General features: G+C 41.8%; 1 protein-coding gene across 2 annotated transcripts in view; it reads left to right on the top strand.

Annotated features, from left to right (window-relative positions):
* The first annotated feature begins 12,449 nt into the window (after positions 1-12,449).
* The window catches only part of LOC122569185 (discoidin domain-containing receptor 2-like), a 158,214-nt gene continuing 155,037 nt past the window's right edge, over positions 12,450-15,626 (top strand). Inside the window, exon 1 of one of the 2 annotated variants that reach the window (XM_043729810.1) lies at positions 12,450-12,712. The gene's annotated coding sequence lies outside the window, so the exon portion shown is untranslated. The remainder of the gene's footprint in view (positions 12,713-15,626) is intronic. The other variant, XM_043729809.1, reaches the window with a different exon arrangement.

Consider the following 15,626-nt stretch of genomic DNA (forward strand, 5'->3'; position numbering starts at 1 on the left):
CACCGTGCGCTTTAGTCGCGCATTACGCGGATCACGATGCTGGCTCATTTATGAAATCCTCGCCAAGTTACGGAGCGCGTAAGTGGTTTTAATAAAATATATCTCTCGCCGAAACGTTTCACGCCCAACGCGAGCGTTTAGTTCGATTCGGGGATCCGGTGAAGGACCGTAATCCCCGATTAGACGGGACCCTGCCTCTCGTCTAATTTCTCAATTCGTTACGATACCGATTCGAATTCTGCGTTTTCATTCTGTGACCATCAGTCATAAGGCGTTTACCTCTATCTATGCTGTCCGTTCCATCGATTTCGTTACACGAACACCGACCAATCGATATTATTTCTGGCTCGGTTTCAATCCACGCCTTAATTTAATTTGATGCCTTATCACGAGCTCTCGGTCGTCATTTATCACCCGGGCAGCATCTGAACCACACGCGAGTATTCGTGGCTCATGATTTTCGTCCATTAACGTTCCTTAAATTTATCGGAATTATTTGCGTGCGAACGAGAACATCGATTATTTTCTATTAAGGCTGGGAGAATTTATGAATTGGTAGACGAACGTTTTAGGGGACCCACGAAAAAGTAAGGGTACGCCATGCCACCGAATCGTTATGCGACATATATATTTTTGTCCAACCCTCCTGCAACAATTCAAAAACTTCTCCCGGCGTCCGTCCACGCGCGCAATGCTAATTACTGTTTGTCGCACTGACTGCAAAGTAATTATTTATACCGGACTGCAATATCAGCCGTAAATGTCTACCCCCTTTAGAGGGGTAGGGGACACTCATGCAGAAAGAAGCCGTGCACGTGCGGCTAATAAGCTTTTTTTTATCGCTGACACGATCGCTTACGTTTGTACACTGCGTGGAAACGGATTTTATTTAATTACACGCGGCATTATATATTATTACACGCGTTGAAATGTCACACGCAGGCTAAAACAGAATTCGATTAATTTCAAGCGCGTCTCTTTGTTCGTGTAACTTCGCTTAATTGAAAGGTAAAATAAAAAAATGTAAAACAAAAAACAAGAGACACGATGAAATAAAATACACGATTAAAAAAAAAAACGTTGTCGCGAATAAACAATTCCGAGGCGATTAAAATTCAGACGATAAGGGCTCGGTCTTATTTTGAATTGCCGCTTTTCTACGACGAATCTTAATTTCCCGCTGGTTTTAATCGAATCACCTAATTAGCACTCTTGTGCTCGGCACCGTCTCGAAAGTTAACTGACAGACAGCCGCAGATTATATCGAATTATTTGGGATTATTGGATTAATACGGTCCTCCCTTCCCCGTAGAAAAGTTACGATTTCAGTTTATCGTTATACCGGACTATTCGATGAGCCGAGATTCGAAACCGTGTTACATCAGAAGGCGAAATCGAGTGCCGGCAGGGGAACCACGAATTTCCTCCCAGTTTCTTCGGAATTCATAGAATTTCATAGAGGAAACGCGGCCACGTTCGAACGTTTTCGCGTGAGCCAACAATCGACTTCAATCAATAAACCTCATTCAACCAGGCGAACAAAAGTGCACTGACTGTAAAGTTAATTCCCGCCCTTCCTCCGCCCTTCGTTCGTACGTTCGTACAGTTCCGCTGTACAAACGGCACGTCAAACATCACCGCCGTACCGTTTTCCACGAACGTATGAAAATTACACCGATTCTCGTCCAATGAAATTAGTTCCAGCCGACTGCGCTAATTCCGCGCGATGAAAAGGTACTTTGAGAAAAATTGATTACCGGCTGCTAGGATTTAAATGCGATGGTTTTCCCTCCACTTCGTCTCGTATAAGTTAATCGTACCAGAACAGATGTAACAAAAAACTTCCACTATATCGTTTGTCACATTGTTTTCTGCTAACCATAGATTCGCCGTACGAGAAAAGCTGGTAACTAACTTAAACGTTCGTGCAGCCTGAACGTCGTCAATATTCAACGTGATTAAATATTATCAAGCAACATTCCATAAATACCGGTAGTATCGTGCGGTAACGATACGAAGGTGGATGAAGGAAAACGACTGAAAGAACGGCCAGTGCAGGCACGGTAAAAGAGAGATGGTGTATGATAGGTGGAAAAGGAAGCTATGTCTGATAGAGGGGATCGAAGGGGGACACCAGGGGTAGTTTCAGTCATATCGACCACGCCACTTTGCCCCGCTATGCCGGTGGAAACACCTGAGCCCACCAGCCACCACCTATTCACCCTCGCAACATTCCCCACCGTGAGTCGGCTACACCGACACCAGGAATTCCTATACACACAAACCTGATCGCCGGTATATCCTCTAAAATATACTAATTCTTCCTTTTTATATACCGTTCGGGAACCAAATGGCTCCCAGAACCCTAAAGATTTCGCTCAGAACTGAGTTAATGCTGGAAGATTAACAGACAGCAATTAGAAGAAGCGGAGAGGGAAACGAACGATAAAGAGAAAGTATCGAACGAGGCAGATTTCGTAGGAATGGAAGGAAAAGATGGTTTAAAGATTTCCTATCTGTGTGTGTATATATATATATATAGATCGACCGGCAAGAAGCATCAGCGTCGACGGCAACAGCGATAGCGATGGTTTCTACGGTTTTGCCCTGCCACAACCGTGAAAATACGGCGAGCAAAGTACGTTAATGAAAGAATTACAAGTTGCAAAAGTGAGAGACTTCAAAGGGGAAAGCCTCTTACCTACGGTTAGATATCGTGGCTGACGAAACAAAAAAGAAAAAAGAAAAAAGCACTGGAAGGAGACGTTGCAGAGAGAAAAAGAGAGAGAGAGAGAGAGAGAGAGAGAGAGAAACCAGTCGGAGATGGTAGGAAGCTTTCGCGTACAGCTTTTAATCTACCTTGGTGGGTGACCGAGCTTGAAAACCTCCGGTCGAGCTTTTGAACTCGGTCGCGGGGCGATTTAAGAAGAGTCAGTCGCTACGAATGCGCGAAAAGTATTAAGTCCAACAAGGGCCACTAATTGAAGCAAATATCGCGACGATATTTACTCCCCTTGGAAACGGTGCCTTAAAAGCTGAACTTGTTTGATGGCAAATGAAATGAAAAGGGGATGGAGATATTTCACGAATCCTTTTCATAGACGGCGGGCATCTTGACCGGCGAACGAGTACAAAGGGAAATTTGTTTCCTTCGGGTAGTTGTATATTTTTGGTATGCGGCCCTGCCATTCTCTCTCTCTCTCTCTCTCTCTCTCTTCCCATTTCTTCGTTTCCTTATTTTCTATCAAGTAGCTTGTATTTCGTGAGAACCGACGTCTGTCCAATCTCGCTCACTGTACGCGTCTCACCTGTCTGTAGAGAAAAATAATTTCTCGAGAGGGAACAGGGAGCTGGATAACAACGCAAGGTGAAGAGAGTCCGCGTGATAGCGCCTCCAGCTACTGGGTTCAGTCGTGCGAGTGGCCATGAAACGATGCCTCCTAAGCGATAGCTTGGCTGAACGAGAAACATGGAAACAAAGAAGAAATAAAAATGTTTTAATCCATCGCCCGTCCTACTCCCTCGTCATCCCCTCCACGATGACCTCTCGCCGCTTTCCCATCTTTCCATTCCTCCGTTACCTCCATCCCTTGTCCCGTCGTTTTTCCCCAGCCGCGGTTTTCGAGATGGTTGCATTAAATCGTCGAGTACCTAAAGGGCACGCATTCAGCGTAATGCAACCATTCCATTCGAGTATGCTCGTATATAAACGTCAGGGAGTACAATACGCGTACCGGCCCGCGAATGCCTCAATAATTTTTTTAGAACGCCGCGAATCTCAAACTTCATCCCCATTTCTTTCCCACTCGTATCGGGCGAGATACATACACGGTATCCCCTCAATTTCACCGTTTCGTGTCTTATAGTCGTTCTTCTACTAAAACAACTCTCAAAGACGCAGGTATACGCGTTCGTCTCTTATGTACTTTGTTCGGTGTAGCTTATCGACAAAGATAAAAAAGAAAATGTAACAGACTGGGATTCGTAACGCCATCGAATGCACGGAAGAAAGCGAAACAGTGGCGCGTTTCCGCGGAAAAGACACGGCAGGTATTCGAATTCATTGCAACCCCCGATGTAGCTATACTCTGCGCGACGCGCACGGTCGCGTGTGCCGCGTGCGCGTCGAACGAGCTTATTTTTATACATTAAACCGAGATCCGGACGCAAAAGGGGGTGTCAGGAAAGCCCGCACGGCTGTCGGAGATGGTATCCTCATCCGGCAGAAAATCCCTTCGCTCGTAACTGAGGCTGGCTGGGCGCAGTAGTAACGCTAAGCTCGACGGGAGATGCCGCCTGCGGTCTCCATAAACAGCGCTTACGCCACACAGGAGGTAGGAAGGGGTGGGTGTAATGTTCCGACCCCTTGTTGTGTACGTCTCACCCTACTACACTTACTACATCGGGGAACACCTCGTCGTTTCGTGGCACCTTAGTCGGTGCCAGCTCGTGCCGTAGCAGGATACACGAGGCTTTAAGGATGCGCCAAGCGCGAAACAAGAGACGTCCCTTTTCGACGCCCGTGAACCGATGGATCGTTCCTTGCTTGTGTTACGCCGCCTCTCTCTCTCTCTCTCTTTTTCTCTCTCTTTCTCTCTCTCTCTCTCTCTGTCTCGAGCGTCACTCGTGATCCCAGTGGGAAAACCCTTCGAAATATTACCGAGTAAAGTCCGGACGAAGCCTCGTCGTCTATCTCGTCTCGCCGTTGTCTGTCTTGGCCTCGGTTTCCCTTCTGCAAACGTCTTTTTTCCCTCCTTTCTGTTCGGTTCGTCGGAGCACGAAAGAAGTGGCGAGGGGGGCGTGTAATTAATATACAGGACCGGCTTTTAATTATCACCGTTGATAAAACTATCGAACCGCACAGTTGCGTTATTTGATTATGTGATCGGAGTAAGATCAACGGATGGGATCGAAATTTGATGGAAATGACTAGACGAGGCGTTAAGAAAATTACTCTACATGAGAAACGCTGGCAGTTTTCCAAACGCTAAGCTTTAACGGTTTAAATACGATGCAAATACACGATGGTGATTTCGTTGCACGCGTTATTTACGTTTCTGTGTAACGAAATTGACTGGAATCGGGCGTCGATGGAACTCGATTATGGCATCGGTTTGCGGTCAATTCGCTGGAATGTTATTAATTTATCGTCACCGCGGCAACAACCTCGGTAGCCACGATTGAAAAGAACGGGTATAGAAGATTAACGGAATAGCCTTAACGTCGCGTACTATTGACATTCGGCTGATTGTAGTCCAGTAACAAGGTATGATCGTACATATACCGATGCATTATGCGGACGTTATAGTCATGCTAGGTACGGTAATTGTGGACTGTACTAATGTAGTAATACGGATCTAAACCCCTTCATCGTCGAAACAGCTGCGGAACCATCCTTTCAGAAATAACCTGCCGATACTGGTTGAGCTGAATCTCAGTATGAAGACACATAACCGTGTAAAGTGAGCAATAATAGACAGGTTGTATACGTAACCGACGCTGATACAACAATGCGACACATTCTCTCGTGCAGCACTCTTAGACGGAAGGGCTCTCTATATTTAATGCAAGCACGAATGTAGGTCGGGTTTCTGCTTCCAGACGTTAAACAATTCAGAAGCTAGCAGGAGTTTGGATCCTAAAGTAGTTCCGGTACTTAAGAGAATCTCCTCTCCTACGTGCAGCAAAGCAAAAGATCTGCCGGATCCAAAATTGTACTACGACCTAGTAAAACTGGCCATCAAAGGATTCGCGATTACACCGGTGAACGGAAGACGCGATAATTGAAGCTACCGTTTAAATATCCTCTCGTTAACGTTGGAATCAACGAGTCTGAAGGGAACCAGTGATTCATTAGAGCTTGCGAATTGGAAGGAATACAGAGGACAGAACGCGAACGTCGTGGACCCGTATTCAGAAGTCGGTCACTGGATTACGACAACTACGTATTACATGACCCGAGTCGATATACCTTGACGAACGTTTCTTTCGGGTCGTGCAATTCCACCGTACCGTTTATATCTGTCAAGTGGCCGTAATGAATTCTAGTTACGGCCGCTTGTTTCTCAACTTGTTGTAGAAATGATTTACCCTCGTTCTGTAATTTAATTTAAGTTTGATCCGATAACCGTGGCTCTTTGATCGGCACTTTAACCTTTTTTATTCTCTTTCTTTAATTCTTCTTTTTTGCTATTATTATCGTCTCTGCTTGATTCTACGCGCGATTCGCGAAACAGTCCCAAACAGGATCGAGCAGATTTTCTTTACCTGTTCCTTTCGCCGTGGGGAGTTCATTAAATAATACACGTCGACGTATCTCCGAATCCCTCGACTTATCGTGTCACGATTTCTCTGGGCTCGTAGCCCACGGATCCACCGCATAAGGAATTCGATCCTTTTCTGCGGTTCAGTGGCAGGCAGTCCAGCTAATTGGAATGTTTGGCCAGAATATCTGGAACAGCCCCTGCGGATTGACAGTATGTACAATCTTGTTCATCGGCCAACAGAAATGAATCATCCGTCGATACTAATCTAACAGAAGGCCCCCCCCCCACCCAAAAAAAAGTAACGATAAATTTCACTCGATCGTTTCCGCAAGAAAACTCGACCAGATTCTTATTTCAAAATACGATATTTGTTAGAATTCCGGATAGCGCAGATAACATCGATTCCTTTCAATCTTGGAAACTTCATTCGAGTGAGAAAACTTTTGTTCTACTCTCTACCGACTTCAGTAACTTCCTAAATCGATTTGAAAATTTTTCACGCAGGAACTTTGCCATGTAAATTCGACGACTATTCTTCGTATCCGTGCCGATCTTTAGAGGATATAGAAGGCCAGCTTTGCCTTTATATTATATTTACCTTTTCGGGACACGCGATCGACGTAATGGAAATATTCGGCCTAAATATCTGGAGCAGGATTTCGGCTGGATAGACGAAATGTCGAGAAGTAAAACGCGGATACCTTGTGGCTGGCATCAGCGCAAGCAGGCGCGGCGCAGGGGTACAAACGTGAAAGAGGAGGCTAGGTTCTACGTAGAGTGGATCGATCCGGCTGCCAGGTCAACCCTCACCGCGGCTCACTCTGCCTGTAGCCGCCCGCCGCGAGGTATTTTGCGTTTATATCGCGACGTTATTACTTATGCGGCAGCGGCCACTGTAAATTGGTAGGAATCAGACAGATCTAGCTAACGGTTAGGCCCTTGATTCGTCCGAAAGAAAAAGACAACTGAAAACAGATATTCATTCGCCGACGCGACGGCCGGAATTTCGAACAGTAGCTACCTAAAGAGGAGGAATAGTGCGTTCGCGCATAATCGTCAGAGATGGTAGAATCTCTGTGGCATAGCAAATAGACCGGGATTGGTTACGATTAATTCATGCTACTTTCGACTCCGTCAGTATGAGCACACATCGATCCTACCTGGAATATTGGCTCCATGAAGAGAACGTCGCTTATGACGCTTCAATCGCAAAGCTCGGATGGAACCGATGGTTCGATGGATTTTGCTATTAAAGGATTCTCATACGGAATTAATAATCGAAAATGGCTATTAGACGCTAATGACATTTCGATAATTGTATGCAAAGATCGAAGCGAAGAATTAATATATGAAGATTTAATGCACGGACCCCGTATGAAAATATTCTGAGAGAAAGAGCGCGTTGTTAAAGGATCGTTAAATTCTGGATGACTACTCGTTCAATGGTAGCGAACAAACTGATTCTCCTTCCTCGACTTTCTCCTCCTCTCTCTCACCCCCCTCTCCTTCTCTCTCTGCGGATGACAATCCGTTTCAATGCGCGCGTTATTTTATTAATCCAATCCGATAAATAACTACCATTTAATGGACGCTTCGCCACTGCCGAGCACAATAATAATGAAAATGTTCGAAATTTTAAACTATTCCCTCGGTTAACAATATTATCTATTCAAAGTTCATTTCGACGTGAAATGTTTCAACCGTTACTTGTATGTTTGATGAAAATAAAGAAAGTCACGAAAAACCGAGCGAAAAGGCGAGAAAAATGTATAATCGTAGCGATAAGTGTTCGATTAAATTTGATCGGATCAACGCTGAATTGGCGTAGTCCAAGGTTACAATGGCAATTCGTTGACCCAACGACTACGGTCTACAGTCAGCGGAATCAGCTCGTGGAATATAAGTATCCGGCACAAAAATATCGGGAACGCAGCAGTACGTGGGATATCTACATCGGTATCGGATTATTCGACGTTTTCATTAGCCATTGACATCTACTACGTAAAATATCGATTTGCAGTCTGCAGATACGTTGCTTTCTCTGGCCGACGCGTTAATATTAATTTTCGAGCTTTTACATTCCCCTCGCCATTCGGTACACTCGTAACATAGATTAATTGAGAAAGCCTGTTACCGAGAAGCGAGACAGTGGTTATTAATGGCATAACAAAATATCGAACGCGTACCGGCCCACCTTTGAAACTCTACGATTTTAAAGCGCGATAAGTTTTGCCCGGGCGCAAAGGAACAATGCACCTTGATGATTAATGACTTCCGTTTTTCGAGAATTCAAATTTCTGGAAAGGGATTAATTTTTATTGTCCAATTTATCGTGGCAAGAAAAATTGATTCGATATACACGGAGAACGCGAGCTACGCAAAGATTTAAAACACTCTGCGGATCGTCAGATTCTTTGCGTGTTTCGAAGTCGATGATACGATAGGAAAAATATCTTTATTCATTTTTCAAACTGGATATTAGCGGAGCTAATATTGTTTCGTGTAACAAACGCGAGCGTCTCTTATGAAAATGTAATTTAACGTTGCAACATCAAAATATCTGCATTTCCCGGATTACATCTCCAACGCTAACTGATAATATCTAAATATTTTTGCTGTCAGATTATGAATAATGTTATACATTATCTGAAATCTCGGAAACGGTATTTTTATACACAGTGATAATACCTTGATGCGTATCTTCCGCTGTTGTTAATGCATACGTATAAATCCTACTGAATTGTAACTCTGGTATAAAAACTTTTAATGCACGTCGTTTCCATATTGTTCCATGATACGAGTTATTAAAAATTATTTTACCAAAAGACAAAAAAAAATGAAGAAAAAACATGGATAATCTTGTTTATACCAAAGATCGTAGCAAATTACGGCAACGAAATTTCATCTCCAAATTGTTATCGCTAACGAGTTAATAATTTACGAAATAATTTCCTCCGCAACGTTAAGTAAATCCACTGTACACAGGTTGCCAAGGTTATACACCGTTATCGCCTTTCTAATTAATAGCATACAATTTGAGCAGAAATATAAAAGCTCCCAGCTCCTTTCTGCGCACGAATAAGTCTGCCACTGCCGTAAAAAATGATTCTTGTTGTTCGCTACACCGAAAGCGTTTATTTCTGCGCGCCACTAAATCTAAGCTCCCGGAAGAAAGGAAGGAGTGTAATGACGGCGTAGTTCGTAGAAACAATTCCGGCTTTTCTTTTTCTACCAGCTGGATAAGCTGAACCCTCCAGCCACTTATCAGGAAGGAATTGCTCCGTGGAAATCTTATTCTACATTTCCGATTGCATCACCAGCAAAAAAAACCAAAGTCGATCCGTTACAGCTTATTCGCAACGCTGCTAAGACTCGTGAGACTATTCTCTGATAGATTACTAAACGATGCCAACATACGATCGAATAAAGTTGTCGTATAAAAAACACGCGACAGGGTATTAAATCTAAACAATTGAATTATTAATTTACTATCTTCGCTCAATAATCTTACGACACTTACGAGATATAATATACCGTATGTAGACTGTTGATTTGAAACGAGAAAGAGACAATGAGGAAACGCTTCTGGGAACGAGTTGGAGAAACTGTTAAAAACGACAGCTCGTCGAGTTAAATGGGATTAGAGGTTTATACATAGTGAGGTCAGCGTACGACTGAAGTGTTTCAACAAGGCATTGTGAATACACACTACACACCAACCGTACACATGTCGCACGCAAGATTGTTTGCGTTATACAAGTACGCCTTATACTCCGTTCAGATGCTCACGACACGTCTGCTGATTGATTCTCTGAAGTGATTTCGTACTATCGGCATGCATTATCATACAGAAGGCAATAGGGAGCAATATCTCGAATGGGTACGCTTGATTCATGGACATGCAATATTGTTCACAATCGCATTGCCGCGACGCTCGTCGACATATCGGAGGCGGACGTTCAATCAAAAGCGTGAACACCGCAGCTGAATACCGGAATTCGATTTTACCTCTTCTTAAACCTTAAGAATTTTTATAAATCGCATAAAAAAAGATTTTATTACGCAGAATGTTTAAAGGCTTTTAAATTGGTATTAAAGAATATTTATCAGATTCATATCTGTTTGAATGTAACTGAAAAAATTGCGTCTATGCAGACATTTATTCCACTTATATCTAATTATCGAAGTTGGAAAAAATATATTTACACATGTAAATATATTCGTGTAAATAGTAATAAAGCTCCGTTCAAGTTTAAAATACTCAATGAACGGATAAATAAATATTATAATGAGTACATACTTTGCTTCTACTTACATATTGTTGTATCTTTAAATTCTTCGTAAACGCATAAACATTCATACTCCATTAATTAATTATTGCGAGATTATACAAACTATATCGAAACCAAATATTTACGTACAATACTTATATCATCATATATTATGACTAATATCATCGTTCAAACAAGAGAGATATGGATATGTATAATCAATATTCCTGTGTTCGACTACAAAAGAACTAGAGGAAGGGATAAAGATATGAAGAGAATTTAAAAGTAGAGATATCTTGACAATGTATAGGTACGTATATTAGTCTGAATTCCTATATGAAGTGAGTTTTACTCATATCTGATATTTCTTCATTTTTAATATGTCAAAACATCCGTTACAGAAGCTGCCCTAAGGATACATTTTTGAAAGGAATCCTCTTATACGCTCCGTTCGTTCCTCTACAGAGCCGCTGAATGTTCGCGTCGACGTTTGACATTCGTCGCGCCAGACGAACCGAATCAGACCTCGGGGTCTACCGTGAATCGTAAAACGCGTGCAAGAAGGAGTCGTACGTGCGGCGTAGTCTCTCATATACGAAGTTACAGTCATGGAAACGGAGTAGTAGAGAAGCGATGCGGTAACTCAAATTCATTCGAAACGACGAAAACACAACAGGGGAAAAAGGAGAAACCGAAAAAACACGATGAAAAACTACGGTCAGTCGTAAACTTGTATAGTACTGCTCGATGTTGCAAAAGATAAAAATAGGAAGAAGAAAAATGGTCGATGTGTATGTGTAGACGTTGCAAACACAGCATCCGAATTTTGAAATCCAATGAATTGTAGAATTTTTATGGCAAAAAGCAGCAGAAATTATGATCGAATTGATAGATGTATAAAGTGATCCTCATGAAGCGACCAATACGGTTATTACAAAGTTTTAAGATATATGAGAAAAGTATACATGTACAAAATTGTTGTTTTGCAGAGATACGTCGCATGACGTATAAAAACTATTTGCTTTTTAAGGTTATGTGTATCGTAAAATCAAACCTTTCTTTTATCAATTTTTTTAATTTATATATACGCTACGCACGTAGGTTATATTATGTTACATGTTCGTAACGCTGTACATTTTCAAACTTATTTAATTAGGTTTAAATTATGATATATACAAGTTCGGACAGTAATTTAGATACAATATATATCATGTATTTTAAAGAAATAAAAATTAATTTTCTATTGTCCTAACCTATCAAGATCGATGCAACTGTATAAAAGATCTGACACAATATTGTAATCTGATGTCTACGCTCTCCATCTATACCATATCGATCAATTTTCATGCTCATATCGATATCTCTCTAATGGCGTCACTTTACAAGAATCACTACATATACAACCTATACGTATGTAGATTATATACATCAATTACAATAATCAAATATATTATCATATATTCTCGAATATCGTCGAAAACATCATTGAGCATGAAAAAGCAGTGTCTTTATAAATATTGTTTGTACTCACAGAAGTAAACTGTAGCACTGTCAACACTTTGACGTTTGATTAGTTCTTGTCTCGAAGAGTCTTAAGGAAGGTACCACGGCACTATTACAAAGATCGAACAATTTGATTAGCACTTTACGATCGAATAAATCGAGTCACGTGAAATGAAAATGCGAAAGACGAACAACTTTACCGAACTTCGAAGATACTCCTTTCGTATTTACTAGTCGCGTGTGCGGGCCCACAGCAGACGGTATATACGGGTGCAAGTTTAGTTTACGGTGTCTCCACGGGTCACGGTGGCGCTGTACCGTCAGCGCGATCCTCAGTTCGTCACGGGGTCGCGAGGGGTACGCATTGCCTTCGTCGATTGGCCGTACCCACGTTCGTTCGTCATAACGCGCGAAAACTGTACTCGCACGCTTAACCTCTAACATTACGAAGGACGAAATTTCGTCGATCGTGAATCGTTCGCAGTTTTCTGTTAGTGATTTCTGTGCGGTGTCATGTCGCGAAGTTTCATGTTACGCGCGTGATACTTCATATCCTTACGACGCAACGAAGGAGACAGTGCACCAAGGAAAGAGGAAGAGGAAATCAACGATTCAGCGTATCCTGCGACACGAAAACGCAAGGCACGCCGGCTATTTTTGCTGTCAAAAAACGTGAGTGTTTTCTCTTCCTTCCTATTTTCATTCACTTTCTTCGCTTTCGGTTCTTCGAAATTGTTTCGAACGTGCGCGTGGAACACGTCCCGTAAAGGAAGGATAGTTCCAATCGTTACTGACAGTTCGACAGACTTCGATTCTGACGCGTGGTTTAGAATTCTTGATCGCGCGCGAGGCGACGTGTTTCCTTTACCTTCCTGCCAATATTCTTAGACCGATAAAGTTGAACTTCCGTTTGAATAGCGCGCGTGAGTACATGTGTGTCGTTTCATGTATATTAGGACGTGTAACGTATTCGTATGCGGTGACATACTCGGCATAGATATACACGGTGCACTCTCTGTATACTCCATTTGACAATCGTATACGTTCTATGCATCTCGGTGCTTTGTAAATCCTTTATCGTCAAAATTATTAGTATTTCATATATGAGATATATTTATATTGTGAATTTATAAGAAAGCACGAACCTATCTAGTCCGAATGCAAATTACGTATTAAAAATGTAAAATTTTTAAGAAAAAGTGACGACTTAGAAGGCAGTAGGAACGAGAAATTTATAATCATAATTCAGGCGACAGCAGTGCAGTTCGCAATCACGTAGGTTACAAAAATGGCGCTATTATTTGCAAAGTATATCTTTTTCGTATAACTGCTTATCGAACAATTCTTTTTAATGCAACGATGCAAACAGCATGTTGCATAAAATATTAACTAGACTGAATAACGTATATGAAAGCAGAATATTCTTTTTATTTCATTTTTTAAATTATGTATTAATAAAAATGAAACCTGTTCTGTATATTAAACACAGCGAATTCGTTTTATAATAATGAGACGAAAAATCATTGCGTAAGCTCCATGCGGTAATTTTCGAGTAATTCAGAATTATGACGAAACAGTAATTATTTAAATAGAGGAAATAGGGTCGGTTCAATTAGTACGGAAAATCCAACACTGCTATTCTATTCAGAGATATTTTCCCCGAAATAATTTTTCCTCTGTTCGATGATAAAAGAAGTGTAGAGCATTCAAATTTTTTGAGCCAGAAACTGAAGGCACTAGATGTAAAAATACTTTCTTCAAACATATTCCATAAATAAATGATAAAAATTTCACTTTTGATTCATAAAACAAATCATTCATTTTGTAACTGTCTGGATAAAAATACAAAAATAAAAATATCGTAAAAATAATGCTAGAAAAGTGATGTAAAAACAAATCGATACATCGCTGACTATACACAGAAGCACGGAGAGAACCATAAAAAACCAGAAAAAATCAACACACGTTTCGCTTATTTAAGAAACTCTTAGCTTTCCCCGCTCGCTTACGCATACAATTCTTAACAAGAAGAATTACGAAGAAAAGTTCGAGTCTCCGTTTTCTCTTATCTTTCACCGTTTACCAACTGTTTCGTACACTTATCTCGCTGCGCGTCGCAACTAAGAGACAAGGTAACGTCCGTACACTATTCTCAACTCGCATCTATAGGTATAACGAGGACGTTCCCGTTCACGCATACAGCTAGCTGATATTAATCGTTTCGAAACGTAACTGTCATAAGGCCACGTGGAAACTGCACCACTGGTTGCTTCCTCGCGATAAGCGATTCTCTTCGCGTAATGCAGTAGTGTATACCATGCACGTCATTCTACTTATAAACTACTTCATGTCAACGACTCCTTCGAAGGTTCTTACGATCGCGATCCATTCACGTGTTGGTTTAGAATCTCTCTTGGTGTACTTTCTTCCTGCACTAGGTTAGACACGCATCAACTCGACGTGGCAATCTTCCTGAGATAATACCACGCGCGTTCCGTGGAACGACAGTTTTGCACAATCAACCAGTTACAAGCGTTTTGCACCGATAATAAAGCGACCACCGCATAAATAATTAATCGCGCGTAATCGGCGTATTTACGTCCATATTGCCGTCGGTCCGGCGAAAATTGCTTCTCTTTGTCGTGGAAACGTGAATTGCAAGCTGAATGATGCGTTTTCAAATCGCCCGGCGCGTATATTCTTGCCTCGGTTATTCGTGTACGTGTGCATAGAAGAAACAATTTCGCAACGTAATGTTATTTCTTTCAGAGTAATTTCTTTCGCTTAATGCGTGGATTTAAAAAGGTTTTTCTTTACTGCCCGATCTGCGTGCTTTTCACTCGTTCGCGCTGTTTAAAGAAACTTTCGGTAGACATCGAAGGGTATAATTCTTCTTCGTCACCACAGCCACGTTTTCCAACAACAAAGAACAGGGCTGAAGTTAAATTATGCTTCCTCTGAATATAGATCGGCCTGAACAGAGCATATAAATGTAGTGTAGGAACATCAATCAACGGCCATATGAGCCATTATATTACTTCGGACTGATAACAAATAGCGTTTCTTCCGCGATAATTTCTCTTCCTGTTCGTTCTCGCGTCTATGGTTCCTTCGCTTCCTTTTTTCGACCGTCTCTCATTTTCCTAGCATTCAAACGCTCATCTGCACAACAGTGGCCCGAACAGGTGCCTATTTTCTTACGCTCTCTCGTCCCGGGCACACGTACCGTTTATTTGCTATCTTTCTTGCCTCTCCCGACCATTTCTCTCTTTCTTCCTCTCCCACTCTTTCTCGATGATCAGCCAAAACCATAGGAACACACGTATTACCCGTTGCTAGAGCAATGCTCGTGACTTGCTTGTTTATTGATTAACCATTAACGAAATTAATGGTAGCTCCAGGCTGCAACACAATGCCGCTATAAAGCTTATGAAGGTGAATTAGATACGGGACACTTGCGCGAGTTGCACTTATTCATGCATCATGTGAATAGTCGTTGTGACGCAACGATTGTTCATTTAACTCGTGATTTTCATCGATTAATTAAAACAAAGTAATATAGAGCCTGGGTTAATGATGCGTGTTA

This window comes from Bombus pyrosoma, linkage group LG7 (genome assembly GCF_014825855.1).
Source record: "Bombus pyrosoma isolate SC7728 linkage group LG7, ASM1482585v1, whole genome shotgun sequence".
NCBI lineage: Eukaryota > Metazoa > Arthropoda > Insecta > Hymenoptera > Apidae > Bombus > Bombus pyrosoma.